Source organism: Mustelus asterias, unplaced genomic scaffold (assembly GCF_964213995.1).
Source record: "Mustelus asterias unplaced genomic scaffold, sMusAst1.hap1.1 HAP1_SCAFFOLD_85, whole genome shotgun sequence".
Lineage (NCBI taxonomy): Eukaryota > Metazoa > Chordata > Chondrichthyes > Carcharhiniformes > Triakidae > Mustelus > Mustelus asterias.
In genome coordinates, this window is record NW_027590139.1 from 326,242 (window position 1) to 340,961 (window position 14,720).

At 41.1% G+C, this 14,720-nt stretch overlaps 1 protein-coding gene across 1 annotated transcript in view; it reads left to right on the plus strand.

The window, feature by feature from the left end:
• Positions 1–14,720, plus strand: part of LOC144483983 (uncharacterized) — a 196,264-nt gene that overhangs the window by 120,882 nt on the left and 60,662 nt on the right. The window lies entirely within an intron of this gene.

Below are 14,720 nucleotides of genomic sequence, written 5' to 3' on the forward strand. Positions count from 1 at the left end.
GAGTGGGCGTGGAGAGGATGTTTCCACTCGTAGGAAAAACTAGAACCAGAGGGCATAACCTCAGACTAAAGGGACGATCCTTTAAAACAGAGATGAGGAGGAATTTCTTCAGCCAGAGTGTGGTAAATTTGTGGATCTCTTGCCGCAGAAGGCTGTGGAGGCGAGGTCATTGGGTGTTTTTAAGACAAAGATAGAGGGGTTTGTGAGTAATAAGAGGATCAGTGCTTATGGGGAAACGGCAAGAGAATGTGGATGAGAAAAATGTCAGCCATGATTGAATGGCGGAGCAGACTCGATGGACCGAGTGGCCTCATTCTGCTCCTATGTCTTATGTTTTATGGACTTATGGTCTTATATACTGACACACTTGGAATAAAGGACCTGCTTCGATTTTTGAAGTAGTAAATCACAAATATGTGCATGTAGAACAGCAAATTTTAGGACAAGCTATCGTCACATCCATTCATCCACTCACTGATTCCTCAATCAAAACATTCAGGCATCCAACTATCGTTCATCCCTGCATCACCGCAAGCATTCCTTTATTTTTGGTTAGATGGTGGCGTAATATTAATGCCAGTGTACCAGTAATCCAGAAGTCCAGGCCAATGACGTGGAGACACGAGATTAAATCCGACCCTGGCAGCTGGTGGAATTTGAATTCAATCAATAAATCTGGAATACATACTGACAGCGACCAGATAAACCTCTCTGATTCCCCAATGAAGGAAATCTGCCATCCCTACCTGGTCTCATCAGGATGTGACTGCAGACGGACAGCAATATAACTAACTGGGCAATGCCTTCTGAGATGCCCTAGCATACCACTCAGTTCAAGAGAAATTAGGCAAAGGGAATAAATGTTGGCCTTTCCAGAGATTCTGACGTCCCATGGAAGGGTAAAGTGAAATAAAACACAAGCATACATGTTTTTCTAGTATAAAATATATCACCTCTCTGAATCAACTCTCATAATCTGCCGGTATTTTTTTTATATCCATCCATCAATGTTTTGTTGTGTTGGAGAGATCATCATTGTTGCTAACAAGGTGCCAGAGGAGCTGAATACTTTCTTTTCCGAAGAAATGGCAAACATTCATAGATGTTTGCAACTTAAAAATAATTAAATTGCCTCCAGTACTGTTGCTGGGTAGATTTGTTTATAAATAGGCCCCATTGACAATGCTGAGAGTTTGAAGTTGGCTTGCAGCCAAGTGTTCAGTACTGAGGAAACAGGTTTTTGATTTACTGAACAAACACCCTCAGATGCTTCCTGTAAATGTTTTTGGGTATTTGGCAGCAGGCTGGACTGTTGCCAAATACTGCGTAGGACAGATTAACGTGAATCTGTAAGGATAACATGGGACTTCGTCAGTTATACAATAAATGTTTTATTCCCAAAAGGAAGGCACATTTTAAATGGCTTTTCTTCTAAGCAAATATTTTAAATGAATGCACTTTTCATTATGTGATTAAAAAGTATCGGAAACTAGTCAATTGACTTGATGCTATTTCATTTGTATAGCCTCCAAAGAAATGTCCTTCCAACAATTAAAGCCTCTTTATGAACAACTTCATGAAGTGCAGGAAAAATATGTTGATGTCCCCAATCCCTCAGTCCCATGAGATCAGTGTAAAGGCACAAAAATGAAAATAATTAAAAGTAAAAGAAAATCATATATCTACCTTGAACAGCGGGAATTTCTGGAAAATTCTCAATGTTCTGCTCCTTATTAAAAACTTATACCTGATGTACAACGTGTTCTGTTGTCCAGCATAATCTGGTTTCGATTATTTAACAGTCCCTCTCATAACTGCCAATGAGTGAAGAAATGACCAGTTCATAACCTGGTTCAGTGAAAGATAAAATATTTATTCTTGTGATATTGTGCATTATGCCGCAAAGTCCTGATGTCCTGTGTTCCCAATACCAGCTGCTGGCCAATAAAATGAACTGTCATGACTTGGATGCTGAAGGAGAACTTTCCTGATAGCCGTGTCCGTTCTAATTCATTAGCTTCTTTGTCAAAAGTCAATGTCAATTTTATGTTTCTCTGTCAACGCAATGCTTAATTGTAAGTCAAGAAGTTTCCTTTCACCGTTAACTTTCACAGGGTTAAGGAGCTGTTGGGGAAATATAAGGTGTAACATTGTATCAGATAAGGAGTTTATTTTGTTAATTTATTCGTGGGCGACAAGGTGGCATAGTGGTTACCATTGCTGCTTCACAGCATCAGGGACCGTGGTTCAATTCCCGGAATGGGTCACTGTCTGTGTGTAGTCTGCACATTCTCCAATTGTCTGCCTGTTTACTCCCATGGTCCAAAGATATGCCGATTCGGTTGATTGGCGATGATGAATTGTCCCATAGAATCAAGTGAATTAGCAGGGAATATATGAATTAGCAGGGATGGGAATAGGGCCTGGGTGGGAGCGTTGTCGCTGCGGGCCCGATATGCTCCTTCTGCTCTGCAGGGATTCTATGGACATGGGTGCCGCTGGCTGATCAGCATTTATTGCCCACCCATTGTCGAGGGCAGTTGAGAGCTAAATACATTGCTGTGGCTCTGCAATCACATGTCGGTTAGATGAGGTAAGGACGGCATATTTCCTGCTCTAAAGGACATTAATGAACAAGATAGGTTTTTACACAATCGACAATGATATCATGGTCATAAGTAGATTCTTAATTCCAGATGTTTTTACTGAATTTAAATTCCATCATCTGCCGTGGCGGGATTCGAAGCCGGGTCCTGAGAACATTAGTTGAGTTTGTGGATTAATTGTCTAGCGATAATAACACTAGGCCACTGCTTCCCTTCTTCTTATATCCAGTCCCAAATTACAGTGATAGCTATCCACACCTGAAACACAATCATCCCAGCATTAAGTTACATAATTCGATAATAATTCTTCCAATGAATTATATTTCGCTGTAATGTGTTAGAGACACAGAATTATTGCAAATCAGACTGACGTCTTTACCCTGATAAGGTAATGTCATCTGTTTATGTCCATTCCCTTGTGAAGAGGTGCAGAAATAAAGGCACTTAATTGGTACAAAGTGTAAATTATTGTTTCTTGCGCACTATACAGTCAGAGCATAACGTATATAGGGAAGGAAGGGAGAGAGTGAATAATGTAAATTTTGCAGTCATAGCTGGGATGTAGAGAAAGATGAACTTAATGCGACAGAGGTCCATTCAAACGTCTGATTGCAGCAGGAAATAAATTGTTTTTGAGTCGGTTTATACGTGTCCTCAGACTTTTGTACCTTGTTCCCGATGGGAAAAGGTGAGAGAGTATGTCCGAAGTGCGTGGCGTTTTATTTTCATAGGATTTTAGATATTTTTATAAGTGTCGAATCGGAGGTTGCGTTGAGTCAGCGAGAGGCAGAAACTGGGCGCCCCTGAAACTCTTTGAGACTGACCTGCAAAGCCAACGCGTTCAATGTTGGCAGTAACTGGATGGTCTGGGTCCGACAGGTCCCTGAACAGTGTTTACAGTGTCTTCTTCAGTACGATAGTCTTGGGTCAACCTACAATTCCTCCACCCCAGGGATTCAGAATCAATTTACCCAACCAAAGACACTTCAAACAACGGAAAGAGAAAATGCTGGAAAATCTCAGCAAGTCTGGCAGCATCTGTAAGTAGAGAGAAGAACTGACTTTTCGATTCCAGATGAACCTTTGTCAAAACATTCGAAATGTCAGCTATTTTCTCTCCTCAGATATTGCCAGGCCTGCTGAGATTTTCCAGCATTTTCTCTTTTGGTTTCAATTCCAGAATCCGTAGTAATTTGCTTTTATACTTCAAACGAAATCGTCTCTTTGGAAATAACTGAAAACAGAAGATTCCTATCTTTACCCTGTCTGTTCTGCATAGACTCCAATTCCACTATGATGAAAATGACTCTTAGCCACTACTGAAATTGCCGGTCAGGCCAGTCAGTTGTATCAAAGCTGCTATGGAAAAACAAATAATAAAATCATCCCGAGGGCAGGTTTCAACAAGGTGGTTCACAACCGCCTTCTCAGCAGGGACAACTAAATGTTGGCTTTGTCAGTGATGCTCACATCCAGAGGATCAATAACAACAGTGTAAAGTGCTGCCGATTCTGGAAATCTAAAACTAAAGCAACACAAATGCTACTGAGCAGGTCAGTGTGCATAAGCAGATAGAGAACCAGATTCACATTTAAAATCGATGCCAGGATGCAAAATCTCATTGATATAATTCGAAAGAGCAAGGCTGTTCTCCCCAATATCCTTCCTTAATACTGATTCTTCAAACAAAATCACAAATTTACTGGCAATTTATCACATCTCGGTTTGTGGGAGTTTGTTGTACGTACATTACCTGGTGTATTTGCAATATGATAGCAGTGACTAAATTCAGCAAAGGAACATTAGTGAGTTTTAAGAACTTTGGGACTACATGAAGTCCGGTAAAGCGTTTTATAAATGTAAGCTCTACCAAAATGAAAGTTGTAATACGGAAGTGCTGAGAGATTAATGCGAATATATTCATTCCTCTGCTGATCATAGCAGCATAGAATCATAGAATCCAGTGCAGTGCAGTAGGAGGCCATTCGGTCCATCAAGTCTGCAGCTGCTCTCCAGCAGAGCATCCTATCCAGGCCCAGCCTTCACCCTATCCCGACAACCTCACATATTCAGAGGCTAATGTCTCTAACCTACACATCGTTGGACACTAAGGGGCAATTTAGAATCGCCAATCCACCTTCGGCCTGGGAATGATGCCCTGCTGGACAGCTGGTGCAGACTTGATGAAGCGAATGGTCTCCTTCTGCACTGTAGGGATTCTGTGATTCTCCGTTGCTCATCCTTGGACTCAAAGGAGCAATTTATCATACCAATCCACCTAGCCCGTACATCCTTGGACTCTGGAAGGAAACCGGAGCACCGGAGGAAACTCACATGGACATGGTCGAATGTGAAAAACCACACACAGTCATCCAAGTTTGGAATCGAACCCGCTTCCCTGTCACTGTGAGGCAGCAATGCTACTTGTATCACTTAGTGATAACCACACTGGATTTTTTATTCTCCCCTCGTGTGAGTCTGATCACTAATTCTGACAGGAATATTTCACACATCAGTTCTCTTTGTTTTAACTTGTCTAGTTGAAGCAATTTAGATCATCAATCAAATTAACATTCAGTGGAATACCAGCCTGTTCACAGATACTTTATTTATTGTGACATCAGAACTTTCAGAACAAATTCTTAAATAGAATGTATTTATTCATTTAATTAAATAGCATCTGGTGTAATGTATGTTAAAAAAGATTTCTATTCATTTTGAACCAACTGTTAATATTCTTAAAATAACCGCTATTTTGAGTTGAAACGAATGAATAAGTGACGGTTTATCTGTTTTTGCTGCCATGAACATTTCATTGTAAACAGTGAGGTGTTTATGTAAATAAACACAGAAATAGAAATCCCAGATTAGATTGTTGACTGACGAAAACACAACAAATATTTCCCCACCAACACAGCACAGAAATAGAGACAAACATGCAAATCGAACAACGGATTCCAGAAATGATTGTTTTTATACTTTAGTTATTCATCGATTATATGAGGAAAAAAATCATGACAATATCTATGTTCAGAATTAGGAAATAATCCATCTGATCCCGAAATGTGATAACACGGCAAATGTGTTCGTGGAAATTCCCTGTGTTTCATCTCTCTCTGTCTGTCTTTCTCCTTCTGGTTCTGTGTCTTGTCTCTTCACGATAGTTCATCGTCTTCCCTCCACAACCTGAATTCAATGTTGCCCAATGTATTCTCTCAGCCAGAGTTGTAAGGAATGCAACGCAATGAATTGGAATCCATGAGGGAGATTTAATCTAAAAGATCTCTTGAGCATTCTATGATCTTGGGATATTTTATACATTTTCCTCTGTATCTAACCTGTGTTGTACCTCGTAACAAGGATTCGATGTGGCAGTACCAAAGAAATTTTCCCTGTATTTATCCCTGCCCTTGGACTGTTTGACTGGACAGTGTAGAGGAATATTTAGTCTGCATCTAAACTCACGTAACTGCCCTTTGAATGTTTGATATTACTTGTAAAGGGAGATTTAATCCGTATCTAATCTCTGCTGTACCTGACCTGGGTGTATTTTATGGACTGTGTCGAGGGATCTTACCCCTCTACCGAACACCAATTCAAACTTGCCTCCCGATTCTCTGAAGGAAAAATGCAGAAGTGGTTTTACCTAGAAGAGAGTCCCTGGTCTGTATGCCTTCATTGTATTTGAACAGACTTTGTAGAGGGAGTTCCACTCTTTTTCTGGACAGGCTCCCTTTTCCAGGAATGTTTGATTTTGATAGTGAGAGGGAGGTTCACTTTGTATCAAAATCATGCTATTCCTGACTTGGGAGTGTTAAATTTGGCAATGCATGGGGGAACTTTACAGCTAACCCCATGTTACTCTTGTCCTGTGAATTTTTGATGGGGCAGTAGGCCGTCTCTCCAAATTTCATGGAGATTGAACCAGCTTCTTTATTAGACAGTAAATTTACCCTGTGTCAGCTTCTATTATATAAGGTCATGCCTCGGTTTATGTTGCACGAGACCCTATCTCTACACATATTAAACGAGATGCTTTCTCTGAATATACTAAATTAGACCTTGTCCTTGTTTATATTATGCATCAACATGTTTCAGTTTATATCAAACTAGACGCTGTATCGGTTTGTATTAATTTAGACCTGTCTGTTTGTATTAAACTAGATGGAGTCTTATTTCTGCACTTGACCCTATCCACGTTTATATTGCATTGGACATGGTCTCAGTTTTTACTGCACTGGACAATGCCAGTAATGAGGAAAGTTTTAGGGGGACACAATTCTCTGCATCCTCTTAAACAAGGAAAAGAAGCAGTGTTATCTGAAATCTACTTCTGCTGACTGCATTGAGAATGGTTCTGCAGACCTGTATAGCATGCACTGTCAACACAGATCAAAGAACAAGAAAAGTTACTGCAGAGGAACAGGCCCTTTGGCACTGGAACCCCGCACCGACCAAATACTGTCGATCCAATACTGCCTGTTTCAGAATCCTGCCAGAGACCACTGTTTTTCATCCAACATAATATCTCTTCTTCTCGTAGAACCGCGGAGAAATGCAGACATCATTCAAATGGAGGCAAAGTTAAGCACAGGCATAACACTAACACAGTCTAGTGAAATATGTACAGGGTCAGGATCAAATATTACTTAACCAGAGAGTATGGCTAGTGCAATATAAACTGATTTCTAGTCTAGCAGTGTATTAACAGAGACAGACTCTAATTTAACATAAACCCTGATCCAGCAAAATAGAAATGGGTTTCTTTCCGAGTGCCATGTGGGGATGGTCAAAGGCCAAATGCTGATCTTTTCAGTGACACCCACATCCCATGAAACAAACATTACAAATATATATGACAATGTCGAGGAAAATAAAACTGAGACAGTGTCTAGTGCAGTTTTACTGGACATAGGAGCTTATGCATATAAACTGAGACAGAGCCCAGTAATTAATGATACAGGACCTAAATGTCTTAAGAGTGAGACGGAGTCAAGTGCATTAGTAATAATTACTAATAGATACAGGACAGTGACAGATGTAAACTGAGACAGAGTCCAGTGTATTAGTAATGATTACTGATACAGCACCTAGACTGATGTAAACTGAGACAGAGCCCAGTTTATTTGTAATAATTACTGGTACAGGGCCTAGACTGATACACACTGAGATACGGACAATGCAGCAATTAGGAGGTATTGCAAAATGCAATTATAGCTCAGACGTGATATAGTCTGAAATAAATAAATGCATGGACTGGTGCAGCATTAACGCAAACAGGATCGAGTTTATCAAAATCTAATGAACTATTAGCAAAATAACTGTGACAGAACCATGTGTCATGCATGAAACAGTTGCTCCAGTTTAGTATGCAGTGGCAAATGTTCTGAGGCAGTAAGAATTGAGACACGGCCTCTTGTCGGATCAGCAGAAGCATGGCTCAGTACAGCCATAACTTAGAAATTATAATATAAACAGGGCCTGTGTCTCATATACGAACACCTGATATTGAGCCAAGTGCAGGAAAAAGCTTAGACATGACCTCCTGGAATGTGATCCAGGCGCAGCCTACTGTAATATAGACAGACGCAGAGGCTAGCTGAATATAGGCAGAGATATGGTCTGTTTAAAATCGTTTCATGTGATTTTGATGTCACTGGGAAAGTCAGCTTTTGTTGTCAAACCATGATTTCCTTTGAGAATGTGGCGGCAGGCTTTGGGAAGCTGGTGGGTGGGGTGTTCTTCGAGCCAGCTACTTTCTCCAGAATGACATTGAGCTTTTGAGTGGCACAAGTCAGGCAAGTAGGGAATATTCAATCATTTGTGTCGGCACATATTTGGTGGGCCGAAGAGCCTGTTCCTGTGCTTTACTGTTCTGTGATATCTGTTCATACTCCAGCCTTTTGCCTTGTAGATGATGGATAAGGAGTTGGGAATTCAGGAGGTGCGTTGTTCACAGCAGAACTCCGAGCGTCTGACCTGCTCCTGTGGCCACATGATTTAAACGACTGTCTCCGTTCAGATTTTCAAGAATTATAATTCATAGGATGTTGATAGTGGGCGCATTCAGCGATGGGTAATGCCATTTAATGTCATTGGGAGTGGTTTGGAATCTCCCTCATTGGAGACTGTCATTGCCTGCCACTTGTGGTGCATTAATGTTCCTTGCCATTCATTCGCCAAAGACTGAATGTTTTCTAAGTCTTACTGCATATGGGCACAGACTGTGTCAGTAACTGAGGAGTCGCAACTGGTGCGGAACTTTGTGCAATCACCTGTGAAAATCCCACTTCTGAACTTTGATGAAAGATGAAGCTTGGGGCGAGGTCACTACCTGAAGAAATCCTGCATGATTGGCATGATGGCACGATTGACCATCAACAACCATCTTCCTTTGTGCTCAGCATGACTCAGGCAGTGGACTCTGTTCCCCCTGATTCCCATTGACTGCAGTTTCGCTCGGGCTCCTTGATGCCACAAACGGTCAGACGCTGCGTCGATGTCAAGGGCAGGCACTCTCTATTCACCTTTTTAATTTATTTTTAAAAATCTATGTTTGGACTCTTTCCAAATCATTTCTGGAATCGAGTGCTCCGTGCGGGACCCAAATTGAGCATCTTGGTGTGTGTGTGTGTGAAATACATCGTGTTTGATACAAATTAATTCCACAATGATCACGTGCATCGTTCCATTACACCACATGACGGACACACAATAAACACATCCAATTCAGATTGGCTTCCTTTACATATGTCACCTTTTCTGATGATTGAGGAGGCCAATGTTTGAAAAGTTAGTTCGGCCACAAGTGCTGCCCATTAAGCTACCATTCGTCATTGTGTGTTATTGTTTTTGTGTCATGAATGGACATTAGGAGCTTTGGTGTAAAACCAGTTATCACCAAAATCCTGTATTCCTTGCCCTGCTGACGGTGTTGCATGTCTTAGCGAGATTGACCGAAGTACGTTAAAGATATGGACATATATGGAACATGGAGAAGTTGTTGGCTGGAGTAAATCTTCCAATACAATCACTAAACTGCACATCAGATATACCCGGTCTGCAAGCAGATGATGTATTTCAAGTGTGACCCCAGCAAAGATCTTTCCCGTGATGTTATGACTGAGACATGCCTGCAGTTGTAACAGCCTCTTCCATCGGTTTAGTTTGCAAAAAGTGTGATAAATTTGAATCATGCATGTCTTATGGAATTGTGGGTGCCATGGTGGCACAGTGGTTAGCTCTGTTGCCTCAGAGTGCCAGGGCCACTGGTTTGGTTCCCGGCGTGGGTCAGTGTCTGTGCGGAGTCTGTACATTCTACCCGTTTATGCGTGGATTTCTACTGGGTGGTCCAGTTTCCTGCACAGTCCGAAAAGGCATGCCGGTAATGTGCACTGGCCAGGCTAAATTCTCCCTCAGTGTACCCGAGCAGACGCTACAGTGTGGCGACTCAGGGATTTTATAGTGACTTCATTGCCGTGTTAATGTAAGCCTACTTGTGACATTAATAAATAAACTACAAACCTTAAATCTTCCAGCAAATAAGGAGAATGTCATAAATGTTCAGAAAGATACTAATTAATTTCCCCAATGACCATCCATTCGCAATTTAATAAATGCATTCACCAATTCTCATTCATTCACAAAGGTTAGTCTATTTAAAATTACTTTATGGAAGGTGGGCGACTGTCTAAGCTATAATTTGTTTCACATTGCTAGTTGCTGGTGGTTAGCCGCCTTCTTGAACCGCTGCACAATCTGCAGTGTAGGTACACCCACAGTGCTGTTAGGAAGGGTTCTCATGGATTCCGACCCAGCGACAGTAAAGGAGCGGTAATATATGTCCAAGTCAGGTTTATAAGCGTCTTGGAGGGGAATATCCAAGCGGGGTTGTTCCAATTCACCAATTAACATCAATTCATACAGATAAACAATTATTTCACCAATTGTATTCAGCATTTTGATAATTGGAAAATACTGTGGATTCTAGAAACTGAAACAAAAGCAATAAATTCCGAAAATCTCAACAGGTCAGATAGCATCTGTGGAAAGAGAATAGAGTCAAAGTTTCGAGTCGGGATGACCCTTTCTTTTTATTTGGGGGAAATTGAAGAGGGTGATGACATTGGGAAGTGGAAAAGTGAATCGTGTGGAGGACGGAGAAGTGGAAAAGTGAATCGTGTGGAGGACGGAGAAGATCTGCAGAGAGATTTGGACAGGCTGAGTGAGTGGGCGAGGATATGGCAAATGGAGTATAACGTTGAGAAATGCGAGGTTATACACTTTGGAGGAAATAATAACAAATGGGATTACTATCTCAATGGAAACAAATTAAAACATGCTACCGTGCAAAGGGACCTGGGGGTCTTTGTGCATGAGACGCAAAAGCCCAGTCTGCAGGTACAACAGGTGATCAAGAAGGCAAATGGGATGTTGGCCTATATCGCGAGGGGGATAGAATATAAAAGCAGGGATGTCTTGATGCACCTGTACAGGGCATTGGTGAGGCCGCAGCTGGAATACTGTGTGCAGTATTGGTCCCCTTATATGAGGAAGGATATATTGGCATTGGAGGGAGTGCAGAGAAGGTTCACCAGGTTGATACCGGAGATGAGGGGTTTGGATTATGAGGAGAGGCTGAGGAGATTGGGTTTGTACTCGTTGGAGTTTAGAAGGATGAGGGGGGATCTCATGGAGACTTATAAGATAATGCGAGGGCTGGATAGGGTGGAGGCGGAGAGATTCTTTCCACTTAGTAAGGAAGTTAAAACTAGAGGACACAGCCTCAAAATAAAGGGGGGTCGGTTTAAGACAGAGTTGAGGAGGAACTTCTTCTCCCAGAGGGTGGTGAATCTCTGGAATTCTCTGCCCACTGAGGTGGTGGAGGCTACCTCGCTGAATATGTTTAAAGCGCGGATGGATGGATTCCTGATCGGTAAGGGAATTAAGGGTTATGGGGATCAGGCGGGTAAGTGGTACTGATCCACGTCAGATCAGCCATGATCTTATTGAATGGCGGGGCAGGCTCGAGGGGCTAGATGGCCTACTCCTGCTCCTATTTCTTATGTTCTTATGTTCTTATGTAAATGATGAGGTGGAAAGGGATTAGGATATAGTTAGCGATTGAGATGTTGATTAGATTAGTTAGCATGGAGAAGTTGATGATTTTTGGGATCGGTATGTAAATTGATGCAACTTGTGTGTGGCGCGAAATAGTGCATATAATTAAACAGTATCTATTTGAACTATTCCCATTTCACAGGAAAGTTATGCAGCTTCTCTGACACCTTGTTAGAAACAATGATGATCTCTCCAACGCATCAGGAATACTCTGCCGAAGCGTCACCCAGACTCGAAACGTTGGCTCTATTCTGTCTCCACAGATGCTGTCAGACCTGCTGAGATTTTCCAGCATTTTCTGTTTGTTACCAGTATTTCCTTCTATACAACTTTGCTTTGAATAATTTATTGATATTAACATTTATTGACACCTTTTTGTCACCAAGGATAAAATCTGTCCCAGAATTCAGTTGGAAATTGAATGAATACAGACCGAGGATCATGAGTAGCTACCCAGCAGTCTCTGCGCTTTAAACTCCTGAATCATAACTGGTGTGATGATTTCCAAAGTAATCATACAAATTAAACTACCTGCACCAAATATGATTTTACTGATTCTTTAAATCCCGATTCATTATTACACAGTTTTGGGAAATAATGTAACACTTGTAGTTTTCCAGTGAGTTTCACAATATATCTGTTGCCACATTATTTATTTTACAGCTTGTTACCTTCACTAATTTGGGTGAGGGCATGTTGAGTGATTTGCTGCACATGTTTCAAATATTACAATCCTCCCTCCTCAGCCAAATCATGTTCCCTCTTTCGATCTTGGATATGAATATTCAGCATCAGCAGAGAAAGGAACCATCCGTGCCGCAGGAAAATCCCCTCTTATTTTCGTGAGGATCAGCTTGCACGCTCCCTAGAAACTAGGACAAAGAACAAAGAACAAAGAACAGTACAGCACAGGAAACAGGCCCTTCGGCCCTCCAAGCCTGTGCCGCTCCTTGGTCCAACTAGGGTTGGATTTCTCCCAGAACCTCTGGCAGTATTGACGATATTAGACTGACAGAAATGGGATAAAGGAGCTGTTTCAATTTATGGACCAGTGAAGTACAAATATGGGAATGTAGAACAACATCTTTCAGTACCATTTAACAATGCATCTATCAATTTATTCACTGATTCCTCAATCAAAATATTCAGGCATCCAACTGTCATTCATCCAACTATCATTCATTCAACTGTCATTCATTCCTGCATCAAGACAGTCATTCATTTATTGTTTGCGCAGATGGTGACGTAATATTAATTTAATTGGTCCAGTGATCCAGAGGCCCAGGACAATGATGGGACAGGGACAGGGATTTAAATCGGAGGAAGCTGGTGGAATTTGAATTCAATTAATAAATATGGAATACATTCTAATGGCGACCATAGAACCCTCTCTGATCCCCCAATGAGGGAAATCTGCCATTGCTACCTGGTCTCACAAGAATGTGACTACAGACGGACACAAAATGGCTGACTCTTCAGAAGTGGCCTAGAAAACCATTCAGTTCAAGTGAATTTGGGACAGGCATAATGTTCTCGTCGTTCCAACAACTCAAACATCTCATGGAACGAGATAGGGAAAGAATACACAAGCATATATGTTCATGTATTACAACATGTATCGTCTACCTGAGTCAGCTCTCAGTCTGCCTGTAATTCTTTCGATCCATCCATGACAATATCCTGATGTGTTGGAAAAATCATCATTGTTGCTAACAGGGTGTCAGAGAAGCTGCATAAATTGTCTTTCTTGAGAGATGGGTAAAATCCATATAGACTTACAACTTAAAATATTAAATTGCCTCCAGTACTGTTGCTGGGTAGATTTCTTTACAAATAGGGCTCATTGACAATGTGAAGGGTTTGACGTTGGCTTGCAGCCAAGCGGTCAGTACTGAGAAAACAGATCTACTGCACAAACACCCCCAGATGCTTCCTGTCAATAACTTTGAGCATTTGACAGCGGGCTGGATTGCTGCCAAATACTGTGTGGGGCAGATTAGCGTGAACCTGAATGGACAAATTGGGATTCAGCCATTTAAAGAATAAATGTTTCATTCCCACAAGAATGACACATGTTAAATCGGAATCATTCTAATCAAATATTTTCATTCAATGTCCTGTTCATTATGTGAGTAAATAGCATCGCAAAACAGTAAAGTGACCGGATGATTTTTCATTTGTATAACTTCCAAGTAAATGTCATTCCAATAATTAAAGGCTGTTTATTAACCACTTCATGAAATGCGAGAGAGAGATGTTGATGGTCCCATTTCCCCAGTCAATTCAGATCACTGTAATGGCAAAAATGCATCGAAATAATATTAAAAGAACATCATAAAACTGACACGAACAACAGGGATTCCTGGAATATACTGAAAGTTTTGCACCCTATTTAAACAGCAGCGTCTCTTGTACCTGATTTACACCGTGTTCTATTGTACAGTATAATCTGATTTCCATTATTGAAGAGTTCCTCTCATAGCTGCTAATGAGTGGAGAAATGATCAGTTCATAACCTGATTCAATGGAAGGTAAAACATTTATTCTTGTGATGTTGTGCAATGTGCAGCAAAGGCCTGATACCCTGTGTTCCCAATACCAATGAATATTAGACAGCCGGTGGCCAATAGAGTGAGCTGCCACGATTTGGATGCTGAAGGAGAACTTTAATGATCTCCGTGTCCGTTCCGATTCATTAACTTCTCTGTCAAAAGTCGATGTTAAATTTATGTTTCTCTGTCAACTCACTACTTAATTATCAGGAAGGCGGGATTCTTATTATTTTCAAAGGGCTGTCTTCGAGATTGGGCAGTTTGACAAATATAAGGAGAAACATTGTATTGTGTGAGAGTTTCTTCTCATCTCCAAACCCAAACAGTACAGTGATAGCCATCCGCACTGTAAATGCAATCACTTTGTTCATACTCCGCATTTAGTTACAGAAATCGATAACAATTCTTCTGATAAATGATGCTTTATTATTGTAATGTGACA